The following is a 23,184-nucleotide window of genomic DNA, read 5'->3' on the forward strand; positions in this document are numbered from 1 at the left end:
AACCATCAAAATCAAACTCAACAAGGAATTGACGCAAAGTCTTGTAACTCTGGTTATAAAAGTAATAGATTCAAAGCTTAAGATTGTGAAGGGCACCTTGACTTAGAAGCTTTTTATATGACAATACCAACCACAAGATGCTGACAAGATGACTTGATTGCAAAACTTTCTACCTCATAGATGGCAGCATTTGAGTGGTTGTTGGTCTGGGACCTCGCAGTCTAAGAACAGCATTAATAATTGGAGTGAGTAGTCAGCACATTAGAGAGACTTATGTTATAAGGAACATAGGAGGCAGGAAGACTCAGATGGGCCTTCAGGCTCCTGCGGGATTTTCTTAAAGATGTGACATCAAGCTTGTTTAGATCCAGCATCAGTGAGAGGAAACCACAGGGTGGCATGAAAATTCTTAGAGAAGTATAAAAATTAAGCTATATTGTTGTATTGCATTTTGATGGAAATTACATCGAATTCAGGCTGACCTGAACAATCTGGGGGGATCTGTGTTTGTGAAATTTATGAGAGTCCCTGGGAGCCCAAGAAATTTGTATATTCTTTAATATAAAAATGAATTTTGTGGAATTTCTCGATATGGCAACAGGTTACGTCTAGGGTCTTCAGTGTTCTCACGTATAAAATGAGGGATTCGATAAAATCATCTCTAAGTTTCTTTTCAGTTCTAAAACACTGTACTTTTATACTTCAGAGTGGTGAGGGGGAAATATTTTTACTTCAATTACATTAATATAAAGCATAACTATTTAAATTCCTACATATAAACATTGAAGCAATTTTTAGCTTCCTTATTCTTAATTTTTCCTTAAGAGGTATCTCATTTCAATTACACCATTTTAAATGCTGTATTGCTATTGACGTCAGGCGGTCAATGGTCGTGCAAAGTGAGTATATTTACATAAAAGGTCTTATGCAAGTACAAAAATTCTTCCATATTTTTATGTGCTTAATGTCTAAAGTTTTTTGAAAATTACATAGAATTGGGGCTAACCTAAAAAATAGGAGACTTGTGGTTGTGAAATTTAGGAGAGTCCCAGGGAGTGATTTATACATATAGTCTGTAGATAGAGAGCCAAATGAATTCTTGGGTCTGCCAGCACCACCGACAAAACTTCTGGTGGAGGAGTTCAGAGATGTTCCCTTGCAAGTCCCCTGGAATGAAATCACTTGAGACTCTAGATTTTTCCCAAATGACTGAATGATCTAGATGCAGAGATGTGACTAATCAGATTAAGATAGGGAGGTTTCAGTTCAGCTTTTTAGTCCAGAATGGCTTCTCTTTGCCTGTACTACCCGAGTGTCTCAGAAATTCTTTCCTCCAAAAGAGCCTATTGATGTGTTGGTGACTATGAGAGAAAGAGAAGCATGACTGGAGAGACGGAACTTGTCTGCAGAAGGCACTGTGGTTTGGGCATGGAAAGTCCCTAGCTCTGTCCTAGCTGGCAGGATACCTGGTAAAGAGGGAAGGAGATGGGATTTGGAGTCAGCAGTTCTGAATTGTCTCCCCTGTTTGCTAGCGGTATGACTGGGAGCCACTAATTTAACCTCTGAGCTTCGATGTCCTCATCTTTAACTCACAGGTAAGTATTAACTCAGATTGCTGCCTATTTTTTCATGTAACGTTGATTTAGGATGACGGCATTTGGCTTCATTCTACTCTGGACCAAGGAGAAAGAAGTCTGAGAAATACTAGAGGAGGCTATTCGACCACCATCAACAGGGACTATTTGTGGCAACCAAAACATAAAAAGGGGGAGAGTAAAGGCCTGAACTGGAATATGAGAATGGAGAAAGTAAGCGTGCTGAAGAAAATGGAATACTCTAAATATCAAACTTTCTTTTACATAAACTTAAGGGTAACCACTCAAAAAAAATCCAGAACTGAAATATATACTGTAATAAAAGAAGAAACAGAGGGAAACATCATAGAATACCACCACATGGAAATAATAGATAACAACAAAAAAGCAAAGAAACAATGGAGACACAGCCTTACCAGAAAACTAAAGACAGAATGACAGGAAATCCTCACATATCAATAATCACCCTAAATGTAAATGGACTGAACTCACCAATAAAAAGGCACAGAGTAGCAGATTGGATCAAAAAACTAAACCCAACCATATGCTGTCTCCAAGAGACACATCTCAGCTACAAGGACAAGCATAGACTCAAAGTGAAAGGGTGGAAATTGACACTCCAAGCAAATGGTATCCAGAGAAAATCTGGTGTAGCCATACTGATATCAGATGAAACAGACTTCAGGGTGAAAAAGGTAACAAAAGACAAAGATGGACATTTCATAATGGTTAAGGGGACTATACAACAAGAAGACATAACAGTCATCAATATTTATGCCCCCAATCAGGGAGCACCGAAATATACCAAGCAACTACTAACAGAACTAAAGGGAGAAATTGACCAAAACACAATTATACTAGGGGACTTAAATACATCATTGACGGCTATGGATAGATCATCCAAACAGAAAATAAATAACGAAATAGCAGCCCTAAATGACACATTAGATGAAATGGACATAATTGACATATATAGAGCACTTCATCCTAAAACATCAGACTATACATTTTTTTTGCAGTGTACATGGAACATTCTCAAGGATAGACCATATATTGGGACATAAAATCAGCCTCAGCAAATTTAAGAAGATTGAAATCATACCAAGCATATTCTCTGATCACAAGGCTTTGAAATTGGATATCAACTGCAAAAAGAAAGCAGGAAAAAACACAAATACATGGAGATTAAACAACATACTTTTAAAGAACGACCGGGTCAAAGAAGAAATTAGAGGAGAGATCAAAAGATACATAGAAACAAATGACAATGAAAATACATCCTACCAAAATTTTGGGGATGCAGCGAAAGCAGTTTTAAGAGGGAAATTTATATCATTACAGGCCTATCTCAAAAAACAAGAACAAATCTCAAATAAATAACCTCATGTTACACCTTAAAGAGCTAGAAAAAGAAGAACAAATGAAACCCAAGGTCAGCAGAAGAAAGGAAATAACAAAAATCAGAGCAGAACTAAATGAAATAGAGAACAAAAAGACAATAGAAAAAATTAATGTGACAAGGAGCTGGTTCTTTGAAAACATTAACAAAATTGACAAACCCTTGGCTAGACTCACTAAGATAAAAAGAGAGAAGACACTAATTAACAAAATCAGAAATAAAAAAAGGGGAAGTTATCACGGACGCCACAGAAATACAAAGGATCATCCAAGAATACTATGAAGGACTATATGCCACCAGATTCAATAACCTAGAAGAAATGGACAAGTTCTTAGAAACATATAGCCTTCCTAGGCTGAACCATGAAGAACTGGAAAATCTAAACAGACCGATCACCAGTAACGAAATTGAATCAGTCATCCAAAACCTTCCCAAAAGCAAAAGTCCTGGACCAGATGACTTCACTAGTGAATTCTACCAAACCTTCAAAGAGGATCTAATACCAATACAAACTCTTCCAAAAAATTGAAGAAGAGACAGTACTCCCTAACTCATTTTATGAGGCCAACATTACCCTGATACCAAAACCTGGTAAAGACAACACAAAAAAATTAGACCTATTAGACCAATATCTCTGATGAATACAGATGCATAAATCCTAAACAAAATTCTAGCAAATCGAATACAACAATGCATTAAAAAGATTATTCATCACGACCAAGTGGGGTTCATCCCAGGGCACAAGGATGGTTCAACATCCCAAATCCATCAATGTGATACATCACATAAACAAAATAGAGGACAAAAATGACATGATTATATCAATTGATGCAGAAAAAGCATTTGACAAGATACAACATCCATTTATGACTAAAACACTTAATAAAATAGGTATAGAAGGAAAATACCTTAACATAATAAAGGCCATATATGACAAACCCTCAGCTAATCTCATAATTAATGGTGAAAACCTGAAGCCCTTTGCTCTACGTTCAGGAATATGACAGGGCTGTCCCCTATCACCTCTGCTTTTCAACATAATGTTGGAAGTCCTTGCCAGAGCAATCAGGCAAGAGAAAGAAGTAAAAGGCATCCAAATTAGGAATGAAGAAGTTAAATTGTCACTCTTTGCAGATGACATGATGCTATATATAGAAAATCCTAAAGACTCCACCAAAAAGCTATTAGAAGCAATCAACGAATACAGTAACGTTGCTGGCTACAAAATCAACGTCCAAAAATCCATTGCATTCCTATATACTAACAATGAAATCTCAGAGAAAGAAATACAAAAAAACAATTCCTTTTGCAATTGCAGCAAAAAGAATAAAATACCTAGGAATAAACTTAACCAAGGATGTGAAAGACCTATATGCTGAAAACTGTAAGACATTTTTAAAAGAAATTGAAGAAGACACAAAGAAATGGAAAGACATTCCGTGCTCATGGATTGGAAGAATCAACATAGTTAATTACATAGTTGAAATGGCCATATTACCCAAAGCAATATACAGATTTAATGCAATCCCCATCAAAATCCCAATGGCATTTTTTAAAGAAATAGAACAAAAAATCATCAGATTCATTTGGAACCACAAAAGACCCCGAATAGCCAAAGCAATCTTAAGAAAAAAGAACAATACTGGAGGTATCACACTCCCTGACTTTAGCTTGTACTACAGGGCTACAATAATCAAAACAGCATGGTATTGGCAGAAAAACAGACACATAGACCAATGGAATAGAATTGAGAACCCAGAAATAAAACCACATAAATATGGACAGATAATTTTTGACAAAGAAGCAAAAAACATACAATGGAGAAAAGACAGCCTCTTCAATAAATGGTGCTGGGAGAATTGGATAGCCATGTGCCAAAGAATGAAATTGGACTGCTATCTGTCACCATGTACCAAAATTAATTCAAAATGGATCAAAGACTTAAGCTTAATACCTGACACAATAAACTGAATAGAAGAAAACATAGGTACTAAACTTATGGACCTTGGGTTCCAAGAGCATTTTATGAATTTGACTCCAAAGGCAAGGGAAGTAAAAGCTGAAATAAATGAATGGAACTATATGAAACTTAAAAGCTTCTGCACAGCAAAAGAAACCATCGACAAAATAAAGAGGCAACCCACTAAATGGGAGAAAATTTTTGCAAACAGTGCCTCCAATAAGGAGCTAATATCCAAAATATACAAGGAACTCATGAAACTCAACAACAAAAAAACACACAACCCAATTGAAAAATGGGCAGACGACCTGAAGAGACATTTCTCCAAAGAGGACATACAAATGGCACATAGACATATGAAAAAATGTTCATCACTAATCATCAGAGAAATGCAAATAAAAACCACAATGAGATATCACCTCACCCCAGTCAGAATGGCTATCATCAACAAGATAAATAGTAACAAGTGTTGGAGAGGCTGTGGAGAAAAAGGAACCCTCATACACTATTGGTGGAAATGCAGATTGGTGCAGCCGTTATGGAAGGCAGTGTGGAGGTTCCTGAAAAAATTATGAATAGAATTCCCATATGACTCAGCAATTCGTCTCCTGGGTATCTACCCAAAAAATCTGAAAACATTTATACATAAAGACACGTGTGCTCCAATGTTCATTGCAGCTTTGTTTACGTTGGCCAAGACATGGAAACAACCAAAATGTCCTTAATATATTCGGCGGTAAGAAAAGGTGATATAGGAACATTTGTGACAACATGGATGGATCTTGAGCGTATAATGCTAAGCGAAATAAGTCAGACAGAAAAAGCAAAGAACCATGTGATTTCACTGATATGTGGTATATAAACCAAAAACAACAAAAGAACAAGACAAACAAATGAGAAACAGAAACTCATAGACAGATAATAGTTTAGTGGTTACCAGAGGGTAAGGGGGGTCGGGGGTGGGAGATGAGGGTAAGGGGGATCCAATATATGGTGATGGAAGGAGAACTGACTCCAGGTGGTGAACACACAATACACAATAGGATTTATAGATGATGTAATATAGAATTGTGTACCTGAAATCTATGTGATTTTACTAACAATTGTCACCCCAATAAATTATAAATAAATAAATAAATAAATAAATAAATAAATAAAAGAAATACAAATGAGTAGTTATAAAATAGTCACAGGGATGTAGAGTACAACATAGGGAATATAATCAATAATGTTGCAAGAACTGTGTGTGGTGCCAGGTGTGTACTAGACCAATCAGGGGGATCACTGCATAAGTTATGTCAATGTCTAACCTTTATGCTGTACACCTGAGACTAATATAAAATAATATTGAATGTCAACTGTAAATGAAAAAAATTAATAATTTACAAAATAAAAAGTCATCACCAAAAAAAAGAAAAAGAAGAAGTCTGAGTTTTTCCCAAGACTCTTGCTTCAATCTGGGGTCATCTCTGGGCAAAATTTCACTGGGACAATGCACTTGGTTGTCGTCTTTCTACATCCGTGGCCATTCCTTCTCATACTCGTTGGACGAATCCTTCTTCTCTTCCAAAACCCAAAGCTCAATCCTCAGACCACTTCTCTTTCAAGGCACTTTAGCTAGAGTATCTCATCCCAGCAATAACTTCAAATGTGAACTCTATACAGACGATCTCACATTTATCCCTCTCAGACCTCCCCCAACTCATTTCACCAACTTCCCTACTCAGTATCACACAAGAACGTCTACGAGGCACGTCAAACTTAATGTGGCTCAACTATTGACATACCCAACCCCACTCCCCATCTGCTTTCTTACAAGCCTCCCACAGTTCAATAAGTAGAACCAACATCCATCCATTTTCTTAGGCAGGAAAGTGCCTAGGAGGTACCCTTGAATCTTCCTCTTTCTCTCATTCCCACATCCAAGGCATCATGAGTTCAGTCAGCATGACCAACCGACATCCAGAAACCAGCGCTTCTCTCCATCCCCACTGCTATAACCCATCCAGGCCACTATCCTCTTATGCCCGCTAACTCAGCTCTCTCCTTTCACTCTTGCCCAGTCTATCTTCTGTGGCAGCCAGAGCATCTTTCTCAAGCACCTCTCATTTCTCACTCTCCCGTTTAGACTCTCTGATGGCTTCACATTGTAACCAGAATAAAACCCAAAGTCCTTACTGTGCCTCTGTGAGACTCAGCATGATCTGGGCCCCACTGACCTCTCTGAGCCCATCTTTCTCCAGTGCCCCCTTTTCATTTACTCTGCCCCTACTAGTCTGACCTATCAGTCTCTAAAACATACCTAGCTCATTCATTGCTCAGAAACTTTGCTCTTGCTGTCACTTCTGCTTCTCATCAGATGGGTCTCAACCCGAGTCTCGTCATCCCAGGAAGGCTTTCTGTGACAACCTACTAGAAAAGGCTCAACAACAACCCGCAGGCCTTCCATCACATTAGCCTATTTCATCTGCTTCATACCATTTAACAAGAACTGAAATTAACTTATTTATTGACTCATTTATATGTTTAATACTTCCTTCCTGTCACTAGATAGTAAAACTGCTTAAGGGTAGGAAATGAATATGCCATTCTCTGTAATAAACCAGCTCCTAAAACAGCTCCCGGCATGTGGTAGAGGTTTGATATTTGTCAACCAACAAATTGAACGTAACACAAGGCTCCATAAATTCTCAGGACCCGCGGAGCTGAAGCCATAGCAGGTATTAACACACTGCCTTCATTATAGTTATATCATGTTATGGTTTTGCATTAGACCAGTTAAGCGCCACATGGTCCTTCAGAATGCATTCAGAGAGAAAGCAGCAGGGAAATACCTTTTTAGGATCACACATGGCCTTAAAGCCAGAGGACGTGGCGAGGTGGCATCTCCAGCTTGACATCTGGTTACTCCTTTCAAAGGTTTACTTACATTGACCATTCATTCTGGAAACTCTGGGACCTACCATAGATGTTAAATACACACACACACACACACACACACACACACACACGGCTCCTCCACCTGTAACTTTAAAGTTGGGGTGTTGTAGGAACAATGATTTGAAAGTCTGGTCAAGCCTCCCCCCGCCATTGCATTCATCTGAGGGGCAGCCACCCAGAACTACAGAATTATCAACTTAGGACTTGACCTTTTGAACAAAGCTCCCCGGTGATTCTCCTGCCAAGGTGAAACACAGACACAAGAACACCATGAGAGACCTACGTGCCAGGGAGCTGTATGCCCAGGGCAGCAGCAGGGCCACAGGCAGCAGAAGCACTGCTCTTCTATCCTCCATCCTTTCATTGGCCCCAGTCTTTACTCAAGTCAATGGATAGGCTTCAGGTGAGACTGCATTCAATCTGGAGGGACTGAGTCAGGGTTTGCCCACTGTGCCTGCTATCTCACAGCCCAGCCTGACCGCCGAGGTCACAATAGGGCACTGGGTGGAGCTGGCAAGGAAGCCAGGTAGCATCCTGGACTCTCGTGGTTTTCGTGAGCCTTTCCTCTGGGATTGGAGATCAGTGTGAAACTTGGGGACCAGAGGCAGAAGAGTGGGAGGACTCCATACCAGTTGGGCTCTTGCAAGTCAGGGCATCTCAGATTCACTAATGCATCAGGACAAAATTGCTGGCAGCACTCCCCAAGAGAAAGGATCTGAGGCTGCTTGTCCAAATAGGTCAGGTGGTACGCACGGACTCAGACTTCTACGAAAGAGAGGTGACATCACTATTGGGACCTCAGGGGAGATACTGAACTTTGAGGCCCAGGTTCCTCATCTGTAAAATTGGGATACTAATAATACTTCCATCATTATATTGTTGGGACGATGAATGAGGTAATGTGTGTACCCTAGCACAGACCCTGGCAAATACGAAGCCCGTGATTTTAATATCTCTCCTAATATCTCTCTACTAATTGCATCTCTATTAAAGTCTTCCAGCAAAGGAAGGCACATTGACCAGCAGTTTCTATGAACAAGGCACGCATAAGGTATAGACACATGCAGAGATCAACAGCAAGGTGGTTTGTGTTGGTGCAGTCCATTCATTTGTTCATTCATTTGTCCATCCACTAGACTAGCTATCACTTTATGAGCCCTTTCCAAATATGCCAGGCTTGGAGGATGGTGCAAAGATGAACAACATTTGTTCTCTGTCTCCTGGAAGCTCACCCCCCTTCTGGGAGAGACGTGTGAGCAAAGGCACCACCTTCGTACAGTGGAGTAAGGGCATCAGTCTCACTGGGAGCTGTGGAGGGGCACCCCACCAAGTCTAGGCGGAGTTTGGAGATGTGGTTTTCCAGATGTCATTAGTTAAGATGAGGTCATGCTAGAGCAGGGTGGGCCCTAATCCAATAGGACTGATATCCTTAGACGAAGGGACATTTTAGATATGCGCACCTGCCCAGGAAGAATGCCATGGAAAGACTGGAGTTAAGCTGCCACAAGCCCAGGAACAACCAGAAGCTAGGAGAAAAGCCTGGCACAGATCCCTCCCAGCACTTTCCAAGGGAGCATGACCCTACTGACAGCTGGATTTTGGACTTATAGTCTCCAGAACTATAGACAATAAACTTTTGATGTTCTAAACCACCCAGTTTGTGGTACTTTGTTATGACAGCTCCAGGAAACTAATATGGCATTCTAGATGGCCAGAAAACATGCACAGGTACCGAGCTGTATGGGAATTGCAGGAACATTGAAGTTAAACCATATGGAATTGCTGTTTTAGTCTAATATTGGCAAATTCAAATGGTTCAAACGACAACACTGAGTTGGAATGTTGTACACAGTTGAGTGGTCCACAGGGGCCAATGTATGGAACACAGTTTGAATCTGAATAAACAGTCTTCACTTCTAGGAAGCCACTGAATGATTCTCACAAGAAATCATGGATGTGACAGGTGTGTGGAAAACCAGTATTATTACTAAAGAGCTGGAGGTGCAAATGTTTTCCAAAATTCTATGCATAATGGATTTCCATTTTAGGGGAAATGACGGTGGGACTTTTTCTTTCCGTAGCTGTTTGGGGGCTTTAAACTTTATCTTAAAACCCTGGGAAGTATCCCATCAGAATACGTGAAAGGCAGATGAAATATTAGGAAGTTAGCTCATGTTATTAGATGTAGTAAAGTTTTAACAAAACAAGCATTTACTATAGTTCTCATAGCTGTGAGCAAAGCATTAGAATTCATCAGCGTAACTCGTATCCTTTCTCTGAAATGAGGGGGCCTAAAAACGGAGAGAAAGCCTCCTTGCCTCTGTTCTTTGGGACATAGCATGAATTTGAGCTCAGTAGAGCAAAACGTTTCATTGCAGCTAGAGGTGTTTGCCACCGTGGGCCAATGGAGGGCGTGTGTTTATATGCAGTGGGACAGGGCATAAATAACAAATTCCCAGCGTCACCCTCAATCCTGCCAGCTTAACCACGGAGCTTCCACAGCCGGCCCCAGAGTTTAGAACGAGAGATGCAACATCCACATTGTCTTCATTCAGACCCCAAAGAATCCCCAAGTCTCCCAGCACATCAGTAGATGAATTTACATTTTATCAAAACACTGTTGCGTGAAGACATATATCCACACCAAAACCAGTAACATGTTTGTAGACGTTTTAGTCATAATTGCTAAAAACTGGTGACAACCTACACATCCAACATCAAATGAATGGATAAACAATAGTACATCAAACAACAGCAAAGCATTCAGCAGAAAGAAAAAAAAAAACTACAGATACACATAACAACGTGTACGTCAAATGCATTAGGCTAAGTTGAAGAAGCCAGACTCAACTACATTCTGTATGATACCATTGAGATGACGACATTCTGGAAAAGACAAAAATGACGGGCACAGAGAACACATCAGCTATTGCCAGGAACTGAGGTTTGGGTAAGGGGATGGGTTACCAGGAGCACTGGGCAACTTTTGGGGGTGGTGGAAAGATTCTATGTCTGGATTGTGCTGGTGGTTATACAGTCATTTGCATTTGTCGAAATTCATGGAACCATCCACCTTAAAGGTGAATTTACTACATAAATATAAATTGTATCTCAAAAACCAGAATTTTAAAAATGCCTCTGTGCTTTGTGTGCTTCAAAAAAAACACCGATGTGAACCACAAAAGAATTGCCCAGTTTGTCGAAAACCTTTTTGTTGTGACTGCAACAGCCTGCATGTAGGGGGAAATTATTTTTTGATACTGCGTTAGTCTACTCAGGCTGCCATAACAAAATACCACGGACTGGGTGGCTTCCGCAGTAGTAGTTTATTTTCTCCCATTTCTGGAGGCTGCATTTCTAGATCAAGGTGCCGGCCTCTTCAGTTCCTGGTGATGGCCCTCTTCCTGGCTTACAGACAGCGGCCTCTCACTGTGTCCACACAAGGGCCTTCCTCAGGAGTGTTGAGAGCACAAGCTCCATTGCGCACACTGGTATCTCTTCTTACAAGGACACTAAACCTATAGGATCAAGGCCCCTCCCTTATGACCTCATTTAACCCTAGTTTCTTATAATTACTAACCTTACTTATTGGGCCTCATCGCCAAATAAAGCCACACTGGAGGCTAAGGCTCCAACATAGGAATTTTGAGTCTATCACAAAACACATCCCCAGCGGACAGGACACGCCGGTGCCCCCCAGGCTGCAGTACCCGTCGGGGTTCTTGCTCAGGTACTGCTGGTGGTAATCCTCCGCGTAGTAGAAAGGTTGTCCCTCCCGGATGTCCGTGGTGATCGGGCCGTGGCCGTGCTCCGACAGGACCTGTGGAGAGAGAGGCACCATCAGGACCTGATCCTGGGCAGGGCTGGTCCCAGGAGGTGGGGACAGGGACAGGGCTGTGAGGGAGGCCGACACAGGTGGCTCGGGGTGTGCAGTGGGTCCTGCGGCTCGGGCACTGCCAATCCCCAGCTGGCTTATCTGGGCAAGCTCTTACCTCCCTCCCTGTGCCTCAGGCGACTGGCGTTTGAATCAGCTTCTCTGACCCTGTAATGTACGCTCTACCCGTTACATCACCGCTGTCTCCCGTGCGCGTTGGGAGCCCTGGTTTGGCCTTCCTTGTGGGTCCATGTGAAACCGGCCCAGTGCTCTCCCAGGGAAACAGTAGGGACCTGGGAAGAATGGGGGTCCCTGAGAGCACTCAATCCGGGCTGCAGTGGGACGAGAGGACGGGGCACGGGCAGGATGGGGAAGGGAAGGCTTCAGCGCTGCCCAGTGCCGTCCCCTCTGCCACCAGCTCAGAGAAGGCCCCTTGCCATCTCACAGGCAGGACAGAGGGTCCCCAACTCACTCGCTGTGGTCCTAGGGAACAGGGACTCTGCCAGGATGCCCTGGGGAGTAGGGGGTCATTTGAGGTCCTGGCTCTGGCACTCTAGGTCAGGGGAGGATGTGATCTGAGGGCCTCCTCACCATCCTCAGTGACCTAGTTGAAGGCCTGGTGGCCCCTGCTGCCAGGGAAAGAAACAGACAGGTAAACACAAGTTGGGGGAGGAGAGCGGAGCTATTTGGGGCAGGAGACGGATTAAGAAATAGACGTGGCTCCCCATGGATCTCAGCCCGTTTCCTTTCCCTTTTGGATTTCGGCTGTGCCCTCATTCTTCCCTGTTCCAGGCTGCTGGCAGTATTTGAGCACAAGCCTACAGAGAGTCGTGCCCAGTTTCACTGATTCCATTTTGGACAGCGGGGGCCAGGTGGGGTCTGGGACTTGTGTTTCCGTAAGGGAACTGCCTGGTTGCTGACATCCCGCTGGTCTCTTGGAGATGAAGTCCTCACATTTGTCAACAGGGATGGGCCTAGTCTTTCCGTTCAGCATTATTCCACTGCCTGGACTTCTGCTGACTTTCTGACTTTCTAACTGGCCCTCTGAGGCGGAGTCCAAGAGACCAAATGGCTCTGGAAACACAGACCCTGGATATTTAGCATGATGACCCTGAGTGTATCAATTATGGAGGGTCCCAGAAGGAAATAGAATTCCACTGAGAAATTTCAAATGGAGGTACTTTTTTCATGAAGGGACTAAGAGTTGTGGGCATCTTAAAGGGACCCAACAAAGGAGAAGGAGTTCCAGAGATGAGCAAAAAGAAGAGAGAAAGGATAATTACTGGAATCCAGTGAGAGTGACACATGTGGAGACGGGGCACTGAGCAGGAACAGAGTCAAGGAGGGTCTCTGTGCCTGGCAGCAAAATGGCTCAACAGGAAGGGACAGGGAGGAAATACCCCAAACCCTCTCACTTTCTGCTTGTACCCTCTATCAGTACCTCCCATTGCCAAGGGCAAGCCAAGTAACATTTAGGATCCCAGGTGACTTAGGTCCTAGGAACCAGCCTACCAGGACCCAGGGAATGCATCTGCAGTGGGAAAATGGGGACAAATAGAAAATAACTGCAGAATCACCTAGAGCTCTCTCCCAGGGGACAGAATAGAAAGCTATGAGCCATTGTTATTTTAGGGCTGATAAAGTTATCAAGCTACCCATTAAGCCTTATCATGTATAATATACTGTGCTCCGGACTTTGCAAGTGTTATCTTATTTAATCCTCATAGCAACTATCTGAGGAAATTACTCTTCTTGTTTTCCCCACTGAGGAGATCTATATGCCAGATATTGTATCTTGATATTTAGCACTATCTCTGCCTTTCTAAACTCTCTTGAGAATTGTAGAGGTTGAAAGCTTGGCGTCACATTTGTCAGAATCCCAGCCGCCTTCCAATTCAGATCCTCAACCAAGTTTTAGGAGACAGAGGTCAGGGAGAAACCGTTCTTTTCCTGTACCTGCAGTGCGCAGGTCAATGCAGATTTCAGCAGGCGACAATTGTGAGGTTTTGCCATTCACTTGGGGTATCCTCCTTTAAATCGTCAGTCTAATGCTGAAGAGAATAGTAACATCATTGACAGTGAGTTCCTATGATTGCTGAAGTTTACCAAGCTCCTGAAAGCAAGTGACTCTTTTTCCTGGCCTTTGCCCTGTAGCCCTTTTAATGGTTCTGTAAGCATCTGTTTCTATGTACTCAATCCCCATCCTGGAGATGTAGAGGGTTTTCTGTTTTCCTGATAGAAACCTGACTGATACAGCATTTGGTACTGAAAGTGGTTCCAGGAAATACAATCACAAAGATGAGAATCTAAGATTTGTTGTCAGGCCTAGTTTGATTTGAAGGCAGTGATGACCTCATCACTAGTGGAAAATGGGATTCTGGGAGTCCACAGTATGCCATGTCAAAACAGTTTCTCAAGTTCTTACCTGTCATTCCCGGAATCAGTTACCTATTAAAAGAGACCAAGTGGCTTTTGCAATAGAATGTTCTGGTAGAAGAGATAAGTACAAGGGTTACTGTTACTGAATGCCGTGGAAAGCTTACAGAAAACAAACAAACCCAACAATCTTGGGGTTTACATTTCCACCTCAAAGGCATAATCCAAGAGCTAGAGAAGCTTCTACAGTTACCCTAAAAGAACCTCTTATCAATTGTATCAAAAATCAGACTCAGAGCTGTTCCTGCAGGTAGAAAAATTCCAACAATAACTTGATTTCACAGCCTCTTTAGATGCTTACATGACAGACGATTAATTGGGGGACAAGGTGCCCAAGGTAATTGCGATGAAATAGCTAAGTGGGTTCAGCTGAATCATCCTGTACCTTAACAACTCAAAGCCTGCTGAGCTTCCCTTCCTATCAGAAGCAGCCCCTCCAGCCCTGTCTGGGGAGGCTAGTCTCTTCTTCACTGAAGACTTTGCAATGACTTACCTGAAATAAGTGCTTTCCCAGGGGATACTGATCCTCTCCGCGACCCACACCCACCGCCTCTCATGGCAGTCGGAACCATAAGTAAAGTCATTCCAATAACCTCATAAGGGATCATCAGTTCAACTCTGACCCAGGAGAAGATAGTATGTGCACTAAAGGAACTGTCACATGCTGCTAATGTGTATTTGTAGAAACTCAAGGATTATGTGTGAGAATGGATTCCAAGGGAGTTAGATGAGGAGTAAAGTAAAATGTGATTGGGCCAAATTGATCAATCTAGGTGCACTTAAGAGAAATTCTGGATTCGGTGGTTTAGCTAGAGCAGCTGTAAGTGGCTCTGTTTGTTTAGCTGACAGACTAAAACCTTGGACAAAAAATTGCCTACATTAATTTTTGTATAATATAAAAGAAAAAAAAATCAGTCTTGGATAGAAATGTTGGAATAGATTTATTGTGACCTGCTCACCCATCCTCTAACTCTATCCCTTATGTGAGTCCTGAGGACACTGTGTTAAATTGGGCTTTGAAAAATAGTTTCAAGGGGGGGCATCAGTATCCTTGAAAAACTGTTGCGGCCATCATCTGTAGGCAGAGGACGATGTGACACATAACCCATCTGGTGGGGGGTTGATTGCATTTGACCCTGTCTTTCGTGGAGTAGGCAGCAGTTTTTCATCATGGTAATAATAGTCATCTATTCTGTGTATGAACGTGCCTGCCTTGGCCACAGTGCTTTTGCCTAGTTATAACGAAATGCCTAGTTATTCATCATGTTGATTTTCCATTTGGCACTATTGGTGACCAACTGGTTATAATGCAACAGAAATGAGGCAATGAGCTGATGCCCATGAGATTCACTGATACGATCATACATCCCACCACCCAGAAGCAGGACACCTGGTTAAACAGTGTAATGGTCTACTGAAGGTTGTGGCACTTAGCTTGTCGAGATCTAACTACTTGTGAGGTTGGATGCTCTTTTACAATGTACGCCATATATTGAGAACCAGTACAGTATATATGGTGCTGATTCTCCTATGGCCAGAAAATATGGCTTTGTAAATCAAAGGATAGAAATTAGACTGGTTCTGTTTACTAGTCACCACTGATCAACTCAAAAAAATGTTTTGTTTCTTAGCATCACAACTTTGAACTCTGAAGGTTTAGAGGGCTTAGTTCCCGAGGGCGGAATGCTTCTACCAGGGGACACAGCGGCTTTATTGACCTGAGAATTGAGACTGCTGCATGGTCATTTGGGGCTCATCATGCCATGGAACCAAAGAGCAAAGAAGGTTCGTGCACTGACTGAGAAGATTGACCCTGGTTATCAAGAGAATAGGGTTTTGCAGCACACAACAGAGACAAGAAGGAATGTGTCCGAATCCGTGAAATCCTCTGGGGATGCTCTTAGCATTTCATTATTCAAAGGGAGAAATTAATGGAAAATTATAGTAACCCAATACAGACAAAAACCACCAAGAACTCAGAAATGAAAGTTTGGGTCACCACACGAGGGAAAGAACCACAATCAGCTGAGCTTCATTCAAGTTGAAAGAAGGAATTTACAAATACAGTAGCACCTCGGTTTTCTAACATCTCCATTGACAAACATTTCGGTTTACAAACGCCGTAAACCCGGAAGTAAATGCTTCGGTTTTCGGACATGCTTCGGAAGTCGAACATGTCACATGGCTTCCACTGAGTGCAAGATCCTGAGGCCTAGCTGTTGGCTGTTTTCAAACGTCTCAGAACTTGAGTGTTCTTCCGAAATGGATTACCTTCGAAAACCGAGGTACCACTGTACCAACTAAGGCTTCAGGATGAGTTGCAGACTTGAGATCTATAGTAGCCACCCAAATTTTCATGTTTGCTTTGTCAGGTATTTGTATACACCAATTTCCCTTTACTCCCTTCTTTTCCCATGTCATGTTGGTAGTCAAATTTATTATTTAGTCTTTAGGATACAAGATTGTGGTGGTCATGGAGGTGTACTGCTCAGATCTGCTTTGAGAGAACCTGCTGCAGGGAGCATAGGTGATGACAGTCTTCAGCAATTGCTCTTTTAGATCCATAATGGTAGACAGACCACAATCACTCTTCTTTTTGGCTGCACCCAACCAATGACTGAGAGTGGCAGGGGATATTAAAGCCAGTTTGTTAGAGCCCAACATGGCTTTGCTCAAGAACTCCTATCAACCTGATCAAGCCTTTCTCAGACCTGTACTGGGGTCTGAAAACACCCTGCCTCCTGCTATTCCCTCCACCTTTCATTTTTTCCCAGGCATTTCCCCCAACAAATTTCTTTCACGTATAATTCTGTCTTAGCATCTGCTTCTCAGAGGACCCAAACTGACACAAAAATATGAAGGTGGGGTTATGATTGAACTGGAAAAAAACAATGATTACCCTCCAGGGTTAGATATTGTGACTTGTGAGGCTTTGGGCTCCCCACTATGGGAAGACGGTCAAATGGTTTTTTTGTTTTAGTAGACAGAAAATCAGTTAGTATATAAAAGACTTTAACAATATGATCGATCAACTTGATCTAACTTACATTTATTAAACACTCCATCCAGTGACAACACAATACACACCCTTCCCCCCAAGTGTCCCAGAACATTTATCAAGATAGACTATATTCTGGGCATAAAAGAAGTATCAATAAATTTGAAATGATTCAAGATATACCAAGTATGTGCTATGACCACACTGGAATTAAATTAGAAATCAATAACATAATGATATCTGGAAAAATCCCTCAGTATTTAGAAACAAAATAGCATACTTCTACATAATCCATAGGTCAAAGAAAAAAAGCAAAAGGGAAAATAGAATGCAATTTGAACTGAATGAAAATGAAAACACAACATAGCAAAATTTGGGAAATGATGTTGAAATAGTATTTAGGGGAAATTTATAGTACTAAATCTCTCTTAGAAAATAAGCAAGATCTCAAACCAGTGAACTCAACTTCCAACTTATGAAATTAGAAAACGAGCAAGTGAAATTCAAAGTAAGTAAAAAATAGGAAATGATGACCGTAGGATGAAAAGTCAATGAAACAGAAAACAGAAAAATACTAGAGAAAAATTCATAAATCAAAAGCTCGTTCTCTGAGATCAAGAAAATTGATGTATCTGTATAGACAGACAGATCAGAAGGAAAAAAAAAAAAAGACAGATGGCACAAATTACCAATATCGGGAATGAGAAAAGTAATTCACTACAGATGACACATATGTTAAAAGAACAATAAAGATTATACAGATATTTAAAGAATAACATTATGAAAACATGAAATTTGGGAGGAAGGAAGATAAATAGGAGCACAGGCCATTTTTAAAGCAGTGAAACTATTCTGTATGACATTGGAATGGCGGACACATCCTTATACATTTGTTAAAACCCATAGACTATGAAACACAAAGAATGAACCCCAATGTTAACTATAGACTTTCATTAATATCAGTATGTCAGTACTGATTCATTAATTGTGATAAATGCACCACACTACTGCAACATGTTAAAAATAAGAGAAATTGGGAGGGGGTGGGGGTACACAGGAACTGTCTGAACTTTCTACTAAATTTTTCTGTAAGCCTGGTATGGCTCCAAAAAAGGTCTATTAATTTTTAAAATGTAGCAGTAAAAAAACTAAAATTAAGAAAAATAAACCTTTGTGACTTTGGGTTAGGCAAAGACTTCTTAGTTACAACAGCAAAAGCATGACCATAAAAGAAAACGTCGATAAATTGAACTTCACCAAAATGAAAAACTTTTGTACTTCAAAAGTCACAAGGAAACCTTTGGGTTAATAGGTACATTCACTCTCTAGATTGTGGTGATCATTCCATGGGCATATACACATGACTAATTCTATATTTAAATGTATACAATTTATTGTACACATAGAGCTGTTTAAAAATTAAATTTAAAAAATTTAAATGATCCAGAGGCTTCTTAATCCTGGGCCTCACTCCTAGAGCTCCTAATTCTGTGAGCCTAAGATAAGGTCTCTAGGAATATGCATTTTTAACAGGCATCCAGGTAATTCTAATGCACATTTGAAACACTGCCCCAACTGAAGACACCTACTTGGAGGAGCCTCTGGGTTCCATGGATAATACAGACCATTGGTGCCCCACTGTCTCCCTGAGAATGAGAGAAGGAAGAAGGAAGAGTCTGCAAGCAATCAACAGTACCTGTAGCAAGAGGGCAGAGTGAGAGGGTCCTGGTGGCATAAGCTAGAGGCCTCCCCCTGAGCTCTTTCCTGGAAACCTAGAAAATGGTGGGTCATGTAGAAGTCTGGGCTGAGGCAGGGGCTGAATACCTGGCAGTTGCCTTTGGTGCCTGATTCCTTCCAGGTACAAAGCATGTTCCTGGAGAGCTGGTCGACCCCCTTCCCGTGTCCTCTGCAGCTAACCAGCACCACTCTCAGCTTCTATAGGTACACGTTTCAGTCCTCATAGTGCTCTGGCAAAGTGAGGCAGCTAGTGTGACAATGAGCGCTGACTGCATCAACCACCGAGAGTCAGGGGCCCACAGACGATCAAGAGGGAAGCCCTGGAAGTATGCAGACAAGCAGCAACTCACAGACTCACAGGATATGGAGGCCTTAGAGGTGACTGACTAATGCCCCACTGGGTCTCCTCTCCAGTATCTCCAATAAGTGACTCCTTCATCTCTGCTTACATGTATCCTCACTTCTTCTGGAAGCAGGCAACTAAACCTCTAGCCCCAGCCCTAGCTCCTGCCAGGAGAACCTGAAATGAGCTTTCTCTGTGCCCCCACCATCTCTCCATAGCCATGCTTTGTCTCTGTGCGGAGGTTCCGAGCAGCCCAACTTTTCAATCACTGTCATCCAGGGTCTCTGCCAGGCTAATGAAGAATGAGGAAAATGACACATCTATAAAGGCCATCTTGAAGCAGCCACAGTCCTAGAGTTGCCCCTGGCCTTCTCCCCATCACCCTCCTATTCTCCCAGCGGTCCTTCCTGTCTGGCCAGCCTGGCGCCCTGGGAAGGGAGTGGTCACTGATGAGCAAGCATGGTTGGAGAGTGTCTGGCTCCCCAACACTCAGGATGCTGTTGCCTCAGGATGGTGGTCTATGTGGGCTTCATCAGAGGATAGACAGGTGGGGAGATGTGCCTTGTAAAACAGCCCATAAAGGAAGAACCCAACTGGCTTGTTACGATGCTTCTGGGATACAAACAAATTGTCATCACTCTCATGTTTTGAGATTCTTCTATGTTCCAGGCTTATATTAGGGACCTTACATGTATAATTTCACTTAATTGAATCCACACAACTTATGTGCGGGAGATATTACTGTCATTCTACAGAGGAGAAAAGGTAAAGGTGAGGAAGGTGAAAGAGCTAGCTTAAGATCACAAAGCTGGAGCAGTGAGGCCAAAATTCAGGCCGAGTCTTCCAGAGCATCAGGCTGGCCAGCCCAGGAAAACCCAAATGTGGGCTTTCTGTGGATTCTGAAGGGAAGGCCTCTACCATAGTCATCATCAGCTGTCACCCACTCTGTCATCCAACAGTGGTGCCAGATACCCTCCTTCTTCCGCAGGCAGACGGGCATTTTGAAGTTAGTGAGTTGTACTGGTGCTCCAAGCAGGAGCCAGGCGAGGTCACTGTCAAGGTCGGTGGCTTTATAATCTTTGTGAATAATTATCTTCTGCACTTGCTTTCTTTCCACATGGACATTGCTGAATGTTCTGGTTCCCATGACAACAGTGACATTTCCCAATGCCATTTCTAATCTAAACAATGAATATCATAACTCCAAACTAGATTAATAGTTACAGGGCATTTTGCATTAGTAGACTAGTAGACACATTTGTGAACGGTAGTGTTTACAACTGAATGCTGAGAAGTACAACACAGTGGGTGTGCAGGGGCCTACGGCGTGGCCGGAGATCCAGGTGGCAGGAGTCAGGGGTCCAAACTCAGGCGAATCCCTGAGCCACTGAACCGTCAGCCCAGGGAGACATCCCTGACCCAAAAGAAATGGAAGTATTCCGTCCAAGAGAATAGAACGTGAGCTCCTTGACGACAAAGAACTTGACTGTCTTGTCAACCGCTCTATCGCCAGCACTTAGAACAGCACACAGTAGGTGTTCAGTGAGAATCTGTACAAGGAATGAACAGTATACTGGCTATACAGCTGGCAGGCAGGACAAGAGAAGCTTTGTACTGATTTTCCAATATTGGAAGCATAGCTGCCACTAGCGGCCAACCTTTGGATCTGGTTAACTTCAGACGACTGGGTATAGAGCAGAGACTTTTTGGTACAAAGCCAATGAGAACAAACTGGATATAGAACCCATGGCTCCACAAGCCTTGTGCGCTAACCCATTAAGCTACCCAGCCCAGACCAAGACGTTGAGGAGACCAGAGGTAAATGAAGAAAATGCCTCAGAAACGTACATGGTTCTTGGGAAGCAGTGTGTAGCCATCAGAACCCACCACCGAGGTATAATTGCGCCTCCACAGTGGTGTTTCTGTGAGATCTGGATACTCACTTGCCGTGGGAACTCACCTTCCTGGACTTCAAACAGTTCATGAATTTGTAACTATGAGGAGTTTGAAAAGGCCTGTCTGTAGCCACATTGATTTCGTCTGAAAGAGAACAGAAGGAGCCATTTATTTGTACGTGAGGAGCACTGAGAAATCCTTCTTCTCCTGTACTCCAAGCACTTTCCCGCTAAGACCTGTGCTGGAGCTGAGTAAAGAGAGCAGGCGCGGAAGGGACAAGTCTCTGAAAACACCAGCAAACCACACCCCCTTTAGTGTCTGTCCCTCACATTCAAAAAGAGCCCTGAGACCTGGAGATGTCAGGACAGAGATCCATCTTAGAAGCTGCACAGGGGTTGGGGTGGCAATGGAGAAGGACCAAAGACATGCAGGGTCCATTTGGGAAACAGAAACCATGCAGCATTTGAAGAAGGAAAGTCTGATATCAAGAAGTGTAAACTATAACAGCGGAGTAACTACAAAGGGTCAAGAGGACTCCAGGAATACCACAGGGTTAGGGGAGGGGAGAAGGAACTTGTCAGGGGAGCCCCTCTCCAAGGTTCAGAACTCACTGAAGAAGGTGTGTTTGCAGCCCAAGGGAAGGCAGGAGTTTGCTTGTCCCCTTGCAGAGCTAGTCCTCATTGCTACCTAAGCAGGAAAGACCTCTCTGGAGTACAGCTAGGCTGAGGCTGGAACTCCCCTCCTGGGTGCAGTTAGACTGAGGGCTGGTGAGCAGGTGCATGGAGGGAGCATAGGTGTTGAGAGCCTTCTCGTCATCAGCCAGGGCGCACCAGGCCTGGGGTGTCCATATCAGGGTGGGACAGCTGCAGTGAGAGGTGTAGGGGGTTCAAGGAATTTGGGGGAATGATCAAAGGAAAAGATATGACCACGAGGTGGCAGTAGCACACACAAGCTTTATTTGAGAGATGCTTTGGCAGGTCTGCATGGAGGAGAAGCCCTTTACAGCGTGAGACCATTCAGAGAGGGTAAGGCTGGGGGACCACCATCCAGAAGGGGAGGAGGAGAAACAGAGGGCAGAGAAGGGGCTTAACATCTAGGTACTGTCGCTCAGCGGCAGTCTCTGGGTCAGAGAGCTCCGAAGGGCAGTAGAGGTATGGGGTCTTTGTAGCCACAGGCTTTATCTTATCTGTAGCTAACCAATATTGGGTGCAGTTGCATGGAGTATCCAAAGCCGGCAGGCTCTAAACGGCTAAAAATTGCTCCATTGGGCTATGTTGAAAACAATTAGATGCGTAAAAAAGTTTGGCATCAGTGGGCTGGAGCTAATGGGTATCAGCTTGCTGTGAAGAAATAAACAATCTAGGGACCACTAAACACAGGCCATCTTTTGGCCATTTACATAACAGGAGGTCACTGAACAGGGGACAGGTCTCGAGTTCATAGGGGGAGCCATAGCTGGAGCGTAGCGCCACTGGATGTGCCCCCTGCCCCTGGCAATCATGCCTTAGGAGCAAGGAGAAGCAAACAAACGCCTGCCAGACAGAATCAGAAAGAAGAGGCTCTTCCCTCTACAGTGTCTCTCTAGCACCTTCTACTGAGGATGCTATTGTTTTCCAGCTTTATTGAGATATAATTGGCATATAACGTTGTGTAAGTTTAAGATGTGCAATGTGTTGATTTGATACACTTACATATTGCAATACGATTACAACAGTATTAGCCGACACCTCTATCACATCCATTATTACTATTTCTTTTTTTTTAGTGAAAACATTTAAAATCTATTCTCTTAGCAACTTCAAGTATAATTAACTATAATCACCATGCTGTACATTAGATCTCCAAAACTTGTTCGTTTATAACTGGAAGTTTGAACCATTTGACCAACATCTCCCCATCCCCCCTACCGGCCCTGGTCTCTGTTTTTATGAGTTTGGCTTTTATAGATTCCACATATAAGCGACATCATACAGTATCCATCTCTCTCTGTCTGACTTATTTCCCTT

The sequence above is a fragment of the Rhinolophus ferrumequinum genome, chromosome 18, assembly GCF_004115265.2.
Source record: "Rhinolophus ferrumequinum isolate MPI-CBG mRhiFer1 chromosome 18, mRhiFer1_v1.p, whole genome shotgun sequence".
NCBI lineage: Eukaryota > Metazoa > Chordata > Mammalia > Chiroptera > Rhinolophidae > Rhinolophus > Rhinolophus ferrumequinum.